The sequence below is a fragment of the Salmo salar genome, chromosome ssa18 (assembly GCF_905237065.1).
Source record: "Salmo salar chromosome ssa18, Ssal_v3.1, whole genome shotgun sequence".
Lineage (NCBI taxonomy): Eukaryota > Metazoa > Chordata > Actinopteri > Salmoniformes > Salmonidae > Salmo > Salmo salar.
The window spans coordinates 68,891,070-68,900,124 of NC_059459.1; positions in this window are offsets into that span (position 1 = coordinate 68,891,070).

Consider the following 9,055-nt stretch of genomic DNA (forward strand, 5'->3'; position numbering starts at 1 on the left):
CCTCAGACCCCTTGTGAGACCATATGCTGGTGCGGTTGGCCCTGGGTTCCTCGTAATGCAAGACAATGCTAGACCTCATGTGGCTGGAGTGTGTCAGCAGTTCCTGCAAGGGGAAGGCATTGATGCTATGGACTGGCCCGCCCGTTCCCCAGACCTGAATCCAATTGAGCACATCTGGGACATCATGTCTCGCTCCATCCACCAACGCCACGTTGCACCACAGACTGTCCAGGAGTTGGCGGATGCTTTAGTCCAGGTCTGGGAGGAGATCCCTCAGGAGACCATCCGCCACCTCATCAGGAGAATGCCCAGGCGTTGTAGGGAGGTCATACAGGCACGTGGAGGCCACACACACTACTGAGCCTCATTTTGACTTGTTTTAAGGACATTACATCAAAGTTGGATCAGCCTGTAGTGTGGTTTTCCACTTTAATTTTGAGTGTGACTCCAAATCCAGACCTCCACGGGTTGATAAATTGGATTTCATTTGATTATTTTTGTGTGATTTTGTTGTCAGCACATTCAACTATGTAAAGATAAAATATTTAATAACATTATTTCATTCATTCAGATCTAGGATGTGTTATTTTAGTGTTCCCTTTATTTTTTTGAGCAGTGTAGTATTTAATATTTTTGAATGAGTACCTCATCTCTACCCCACACATACAATTATCTGTAAGGTCTGTCAGTTGAGCAGTGACTTTTACACCCAGTCACTACAACGATACATGCGTCCTTATTAACTCAGTTACCGGAGAGGAAACCTCTCAGGGATTTCACCATGAGGCCAATGGTGACTTTAAGACAGTTACAGAGTTTAATAGCTGTGATAGAAAACTGAGGAAGGAATGACAACATTGTAATTACTCCTCAATACTAACCTAATTGATAGAGTGAAAAGGAAGCCTGTACAGAATACAAATATTCCAAAACGTGCATTCTGTTTGCAATAAGGCACTAAAGTATAAGTGCAAAACATTTGGGGCAAATACAACACATCACTGAGTACCACTCTTCATATTTTCTAGCATGATGGTGGCTGCATAATGTTATGGTTATGCTTGTCATCGGCAAGGACTAGTGAGTTTTTGGGGATAAATACAGCTAAGCACAAGCAAAATCCTAGAAGAAAACCTGTTTCAGTCTGCTTTCACTGGGAGACTTACCTTTCAGCAGGACAATAACCTAAAACACAAGGCCAAAAATACACTGGAGTAGCTTACAAAAATGATATTGAATGTTCCTGAGTGACCTAGTTACAGTTTTGACTTAAATCTGCTTGAAAATCTATGGCAATAACTGAAAATGGCTGTCTAGCAATGATCAACAACCAACTTGACAGCTTGAATAATTTTTTTAAGAATATGGTACAATCCAGGTGTGCAAAGCTCTCAGAGACTTACCCAGAAAGACTGCTGTATTCGCTGCCAAAGGTCATTCTAACATGTATTGACTAAGGGTGTGAATACTTATGTAAATTAGATATTTCAGTTTTTCATCTTCAATAAATTAGCCAAAATATCTCAAAACATTTTCATTTTGTCATTATGGGGTATTTTGTGTAAATTGTTGAGATAGTTGTTTTATTAAACCCATTTTGAATTCAGGCTGTAACAACAAAATATGGAATAAGTCAAAGGGGTATGAATACTTTCTGAAAGCACTGTACATGGTTTGAGACTCTATGTGATTGGCTGGGTCGAATGTTCAGCACTTTGCAGATGAATGGCATTGTGTTCAGTAGGTATGCATTGGGAAACGCGTTGAAACACAAAACGAGAAAGGAGCGTTCTTATTGGACTACTGAACGGAACACTACCGCTGCTACCACAAGGCACTGAGCATTGTGTGCTTACTGTCTGTGTATGAGCTTCTTGGGTTAGTGACGGTTACAGAGGGGTGAAAGGTCAAGCAGAGGTCAGAATATGCCATCGCTGGGGTGTGAAGTGCTTCTCAGGAACAGTGTGTGTGTGTGTGTGTGTGTGTGTGTGTGTGTGTGTGTGTGTGTGTGTGTGTGTGTGTGTGTGTGTGTGTCAGGACAACCACAGCTCCCCCTCCACCGCCTACCTTCTCTTGACAAGCTCTCACCTGGAGACCCAGTCTAGACCCTGAGGGAGTTTCATCAAGAGACCAGGCCTCCGTTTGTGACAGGTGACCCAGGTCACTGCAATCTCACCCCTCTGTCACCCCCTTCCTTCACCCCGCCACCACCCCTGCACCGCTCCCTTACCCTCACACAGGAGACTGAGGAGCTCCGAAAAGTGACTGGAGACCGGTGAACTCAGAGCTGTAGTTCCACTCATGCATAGCCTGTGTGACACGGGGGAACGAGTTATCACACTTACAATGACACAATGACACAACAACGCTTCATAGGAATAACAGTGTGTGGTGTAGAGAGATACTGGAACATTGTCTTTAGGGAGCCCGGAATGAAAGGTCTCCTGTATTCAACAACATACATATTCATAAACAACCTATTGGTACCCTTTGTTAGCTCTAGAAGTCCTTGTACTTCCTTACATAATCTTTATGGCAATTCTATTGAACAAAGAATCTACAGCAGCGTTTCCCAAACTCGGTCCTCAGGACCCCAAGGGGTGAACATTTGGTTTTGTGCCCTAACACTACACAGCTGATTCAAATTATCAAAGCTTGATGATTAATTTATTATTTGAATCAGCTGTGTAGTGCTAGAGCAAAAAAAATTACCCCTTGGGGTCCCGAGGACCAATTTTGGGAAACTCCGGTCTACAGTATTAATGCCACCAGTAATGTGTCTCAAATATCACACCCTTGAATAAAACTCATGATATGTTAATTCAAAAAATATGTTAACCCGATGTTTTGTGACATAAGTGTCTCTCCATTATAGTAGCGTAAGACTGGCAGGAAGTGGATCTCTCAACCCATCAAGGTAAAGGTTATCTTCAACGACAGATCTAGGATCAGATTACCCATCCTAACTTTAACCATTAGAGGGATGAAAGAGATCTGACTCCAGATCAGTGATTAGGGGCAACTTCTACCTCTTCCTTCTCCTTCCAGTCAGTGGTGGCCAGGCTTCAGCTCCTCGGCCAGTAGCATGGCCACCTCTATCCTGAAGGACGTTCCAGTGCAGGGAGGGGACTGACTGGGGGACCCGTCCCACTTGGCAGTGTACTGGGGTTGTCCATCCCCACGGGCCCTGTAGAGGGTGACGTGGCACCTCAGGTCGGGCTCCGGAGGGGACCTCAGGCTGGATGCTCAGACGTACTCCCGGGCGGGGCCCCTGAACGTTGCCTGCGGCGGACCTTGGTCCCATGGCTTTGTGGCCCCTCGTCTATGGAGAGTCACTGGCCAGAAGCCTGGTTCCATGTGGCCGTAGGCTCAGAGAAGCGGGAGGCCCTTCTTGTCAGCCCACGCCGTGACCTTCTCTTCTATCAGCTCCTGTCTTGCCACCTGAGCTAGGTCAGCACAGAAACCAAGAGACATGGAAGAGAGACAGGTAATAATCTTTAGGAAAAAAGTGATTCCTTTTTTAGTATTTTCAAGAGTGGACTTTTGAAAATTGTTGACGATGTTATATCTATGCAACACATAATATTAGTAATATATCTGTAAAATAGTAACAGAGTATTAGTTATAGTAACAGTAATAATAACTGCATAGTGTTTCCCACACCTTCTCTATACTCTCGGCCCTCCTGTGCATGTTGAGCAGATACTGCTGAAGGTTCTGCAGCACCCTGCGTCTCTCCATCTCTAATTCTCTTTCTGCCACATAGAGTCCTTGAGATAGCTGGTGGCAAACAGCCAATCACACTGCATGTCACTTCACTACAAAACTACAGCAGAGCAGATTTGGATTATGACATCAGCAACATCTACTAACGAGCGTCTCTCTGACGTGGCTGTACTACCTGGTAAGTACACAACTACTACACCCCAACAAACACACACACACACACACACACATCTCTCTCTCTTTCTGTCTCTCACACACACCTCTCTTTCTGTCTCTCGCACACACCTCTCTTTCTGTCTCTCACACACACCTCTCTGTCTCACACACACCTCTCTTTCTGTCTCTCACACACACCTCTTTCTGTCTCTCACACACCTCTCTTTCTGTCTCTCACACACACCTCTTTCTGTCTCTCACACACACCTCTTTCTGTCTCTCACACACACCTCTTTCTGTCTCACACACACACCTCTTTCTGTCTCACACACATCTCTCTTTCTGTCTCTCACACACACCTCTCTGTCTCACACACACCTCTCTTTCTGTCTCTCACACACCTCTCTGTCTCACACACACCTCTCTTTCTGTCTCTCACACACACCTCTTTCTGTCTCTCACACACACCTCTCTTTCTGTCTCTCACACACACCTCTTTCTGTCTCACACACACACCTCTTTCTGTCTCACACACACACCTCTTTCTGTCTCACACACACCTCTCTTTCTGTTTCTCACAGAATGGTAACAATAGCAAAACATGTCGTCTGTTATTGTTTTCAGAAATATGGTTTGATAGTCTGAAATAAACTAGTTTGCCCGTCTCTGGTTAGCCTGAACTTCTGCTTGCGTCTAGGCGCCTCCTTGCTCTTGGGCGGTGCGCCACCGCTTCAAGTTCCGAAACAGGTTTTGAGCTGTGCGAATGTGTACAGTCTCAGTGTGCTCTAACTTCTGATCAAGTGCAGGCACATGTCACAGTGTTACAGCCGGTTGAATTCATAGCCACAAAGTAGTCTAGCAAATTAGGATAAAACTTTACCACGCAGTCAACATCTAATCTGATGCGTTTGTTGGTGTGCTCCGTGGTTGCTACGGTAATTCTCCACATTGTTCCTCTTTTTTTATGCAACAACCCAACAACCAAAATCAGAACATAAAGGCAGAGAGATGTGATATCAATGTGTTGAGTCCTCCTATCTAGAATACATTTGATTTGATCACTGACTGGAGTTTTCCAGGATTGAGAACTTGTACATGGAAAAGAGTTTCAGAGTGCAAAAGGAATGATTTCCGTGGTGAATTCCTTTCTTATCGTTGGCGCACAATGTAAAGACACGTTCGATAAAGCCTATAATCACAGTCCATTGTGGAAGGAAAATAAATGATGTCCATTTTACTGCAGTTGAATGACAAGCATGGTGTGTGTATAAAGGCGTGGTTAGGAACCCCCTGGAGGGGCCAGCACTAATTTTTGCTCTTTTTCCTTCTGTTATTGTTTCTCACTCACATACAGACATGCCTACAGAAGACAGCTTGGTTTCATAACGGCTCTGAAAAATGTCTTGAAATGAACAAATAGTTCAAAGCAAAGACACTTCTAGAATTCTTAAAGTCATTATCAGTAACACATTATCTGAAATTATAAAGCATTTTTCCTATCAAAGTGATGGTAATTTCAACACCAATTTTCCCATCAATGTGTAAGTCATTCTACAGCATAGTTTTTTTCTCTCGTTACAATAGCTTATGACATGATACACAAATCTGGCACTTTGCCCCACATGGTATTTGTCTAATTACTTGCCTAATTAACAACATTGATTTATATCCTGGTCAAACTAATCTAAGGCCCCTTTGGCCGTTGTTGGGCAGGACGGAGTGTGACTGCTGTCATGACACTGGGGAATGGATAGTTCCATAGAACCAATGGGTTCTTATAGCTCAGGTCAAAGCCCTGGGCAGAGGCATTGACTGCCTCGGCCGGATCCCGTGTGTGTGTGTGTGTGTGTGTGTGTGTGTGTGTGTGTGTGTGTGTGTGTGTGTGTGTGTGTGTGTGTGTGTGTGTGTGTGTGTGTGTGTGCGAGTGCGTGTGTGTGTTGTCATGGACAGTGCATCAGCCTGAGTGTTCAGAGCAAAGTGTGAAACGGTTCGATTGGAGGCCTGCTTCACTGGAACCTGCTGAGTACGTGACCAGAGAGAGCAGTGCCTGTGTGTGTGGTGATATTCTCCATGTCCCTGTGGGTCTATGTGATCAATGCTCTCATCAGTGGGTAATCCTAGTCTGACCATTGATTATTGAATGAGTGTACAGTGTACCCTGCCTGAACCCATGAGCGATGGGTGCAGGGCCAGATTAAGAAATCCTAGGCCCCAGGGCTTAGATTTTTTTATAGCCCCAGCTGCAGCAGGCTGTCTACACTCGTTGAAAGGGTTTAGGTAAAAAAAACGACAAAATATATACGACATATAAAATATATTCAGTATATATTCCCTTTAATATAATTTTTTTGAAATCCCAGGGGCTTCAGCCACATTAAGCCATTCAGAAGTAAGACTCCCCTCCCTCCCTCCATCACCATCTCATGCTTGGACAGGAGAGGCCATACTGTATGGAATTCAGATACCCGTTCTAGGAATTCTCACAATTCTATTCCTATAGTAGAATCAATGTTCTATTCCTATAGTAGAATCCACATTCTATTCCTATAGTAGAATCAACGTTCTATTCCTATAGTAGAATCCACATTCTATTCCTATAGTAGAATCAACGTTCTATTCCGATAGTAGAATCCACATTCTATTCCTATAGTAGAATCAACGTTCTATTCCGATAGTAGAATCCACATTCTATTCCTATAGTAGAATCATCGTTCTATTCCTATAGTAGACTCCACGTTCTATTCCTGTAGTAGAATCCACGTTCTATTCCCATAGTAGAATCCACATTCTATTCCTATAGTAGAATCAACGTTCTATTCCTATAGTAGAATCCACATTCTATTCCTATAGTAGAATCCACTTTCTATTCCTATAGTAGAATCCACGTTCTATTCCGATAGTAGAATCCACGTTCTATTCCGATAGTAGAATCCACATTCTATTCCGATAGTAGAATCCACATTCTATTCCTATAGTAGAATCAACGTTCTATTCCGATAGTAGAATCCACATTCTATTCCGATGGTAGAATCCACATTCTATTTCTATAGTAGAATCCACATTCTATTCCGATAGTAGAATCTACATTCTATTCCTATGGTAGAATCCACGTTCTATTCCGATAGTAGAATCAACGTTCTATTCCTATAGTAGAATCCACGTTCTATTCCTATAGTAGAATCAACGTTCTATTCCGATTGTAGAATCCACATTCTATTCCTATAGTAGAATCAACGTTCTATTCCTATAGTAGAATCCACATTCTATTCCTATTGTAGAATCAATGTTCTATTCCTATAGTAGAATCCACATTCTATTCCTATTGTAGAATCAATGTTCTATTCCGATAGTAGAATCCACATTCTATTCCTATAGTAGAATCAATGTTCTATTCCGATAGTAGAATCCACATTCTATTCCTATAGTAGAATCCACGTTCTATTCCTATAGTAGAATCCACATTCTATTCCGATGGTAGAATCCACATTCTATTTCTATAGTAGAATCCACATTCTATTCCGATAGTAGAATCTACATTCTATTCCTATGGTAGAATCCACATTATATTCCTATAGTAGAATCCACATTCTATAACTATAGCAGAATCCACATTCTATTCCTATAGTAGAATCCACATTCTATTCCTATGGTATGAGTTACTCTGTGTGTGTGTTTGTGTGGTTCCAAAAGTGCCTGTATATGGGGAAAATGTGTGTGAGTGTGTGTGTGTGTATGCGTCAGTGTCACGTCCTGACCATAGAGTGCTCTTATTTTCTATGGTAGAGTAGGTCAGGGCGTGACTGGGGGGTTTATCTAGTTTATTTTTTCTATGTTGTGTTCTAGTTTCTTTTTTCTATGTTGGGGGTTTTGTATGATTCCCAGTCATCGTTGTCTCTAATTGGGGATCATATTTAAGTAGTTGTTTTTCCCACCTGTGTTTGTGGGAGATTATTTTGAGTTAGTGCATGTTGCACCTCTGTCGTCACGGTTTGTGTTTTGTTTATTAGTTTATTGTTTGTTTGGCTAAGTTTCACAATATAATAAAGATGTGGAATGATACTCACGCTGCGCCTTGGTCCGTTTCTACACACATGCGTGACAGTCAGACTCATGTTTGCTCCCAGCAAAAGTCTCAGAACGTAGTGGACAGAGACCCTATGTCCATTTCTTTTTGGCTTCGCAAATCAGATGCTTGAGTGGTGTGTGTTTATTAAGTATGGTTTGTGCTCATGACATGATAACATAGAGCCTAATTTATAGGTAGAAGCTGGGCCTTAGCCTTAGTATGTATTCAATCTGCTGGTGAGAGAGAGCTAAAAGGAGAGAGAGAGACCAAAAGGGCCTCACAGCACCTTCATATTTGATGAGCCACCTCGTGAGGATCTCATGCCCTGGGGGCCTCTGAGATATGTTAGTGTAAGTGCGCTGATGCCCTTGCTCCTCTCCTCCTCTTTCTCTTGCTCCCCCTCTTTCTCTCTCTATTTCTACCCCCTCTCTCTATTGCTCTTTCTCTATCCCCCCTCCTCTTTCTCTCTCCACCCATCCCTCTCTGTCTCGATGCCTCACTCTCTCTCTCTCTCTCACACACACTCTGTATCTCTCTCTCTCTCTCTCTCAGTATCTCACTCTCTCACACACTCTATCTCTCTCTCTCTCTCTCTCTCTCTCTCAGTATCTCTCTCTCTCTCTCTGTATCTCTCTCTCTCTCGGTATCTCACACGCTCAGTATTTCTCTCTCTCTCTCTGTGTCTCTATCGCTCTCTCTATCTCTACCTCCTCTCTCTATCACTCTCTCTCTCTCTCTTTCTCTCCCTCCCTCTCTCTCTGCTCAGCCAGGCGGCAGTGCGTTAATGCATCATGGCACATTCTGCAGCTCGGGCTTTAAGCTTTGACCGCACCACGACCTCCCTCAGCTTCCACTCACGCACTGTCACTGTACGAAAAAGGGCAGGGGCGTGGGGCAAGGGGCAAGGGGGGTGAGGCAGGGTGAAGAGGGGTTAGGGTGGAGCAGAGGAGGGAAGGGGGAGGGAGGGGTGAGAGACAAAGAGAGGGGACAGTACACAGGTCAGAGGATGACAGGGTGGGGGGTGACGAGAGGAGAGAGAGGGCGTGAGGGGAGGGGAGTCATGGCAGAGAGTGGAGGGAGGGGCGATGGAGAAGAGGTGAGAGAGTG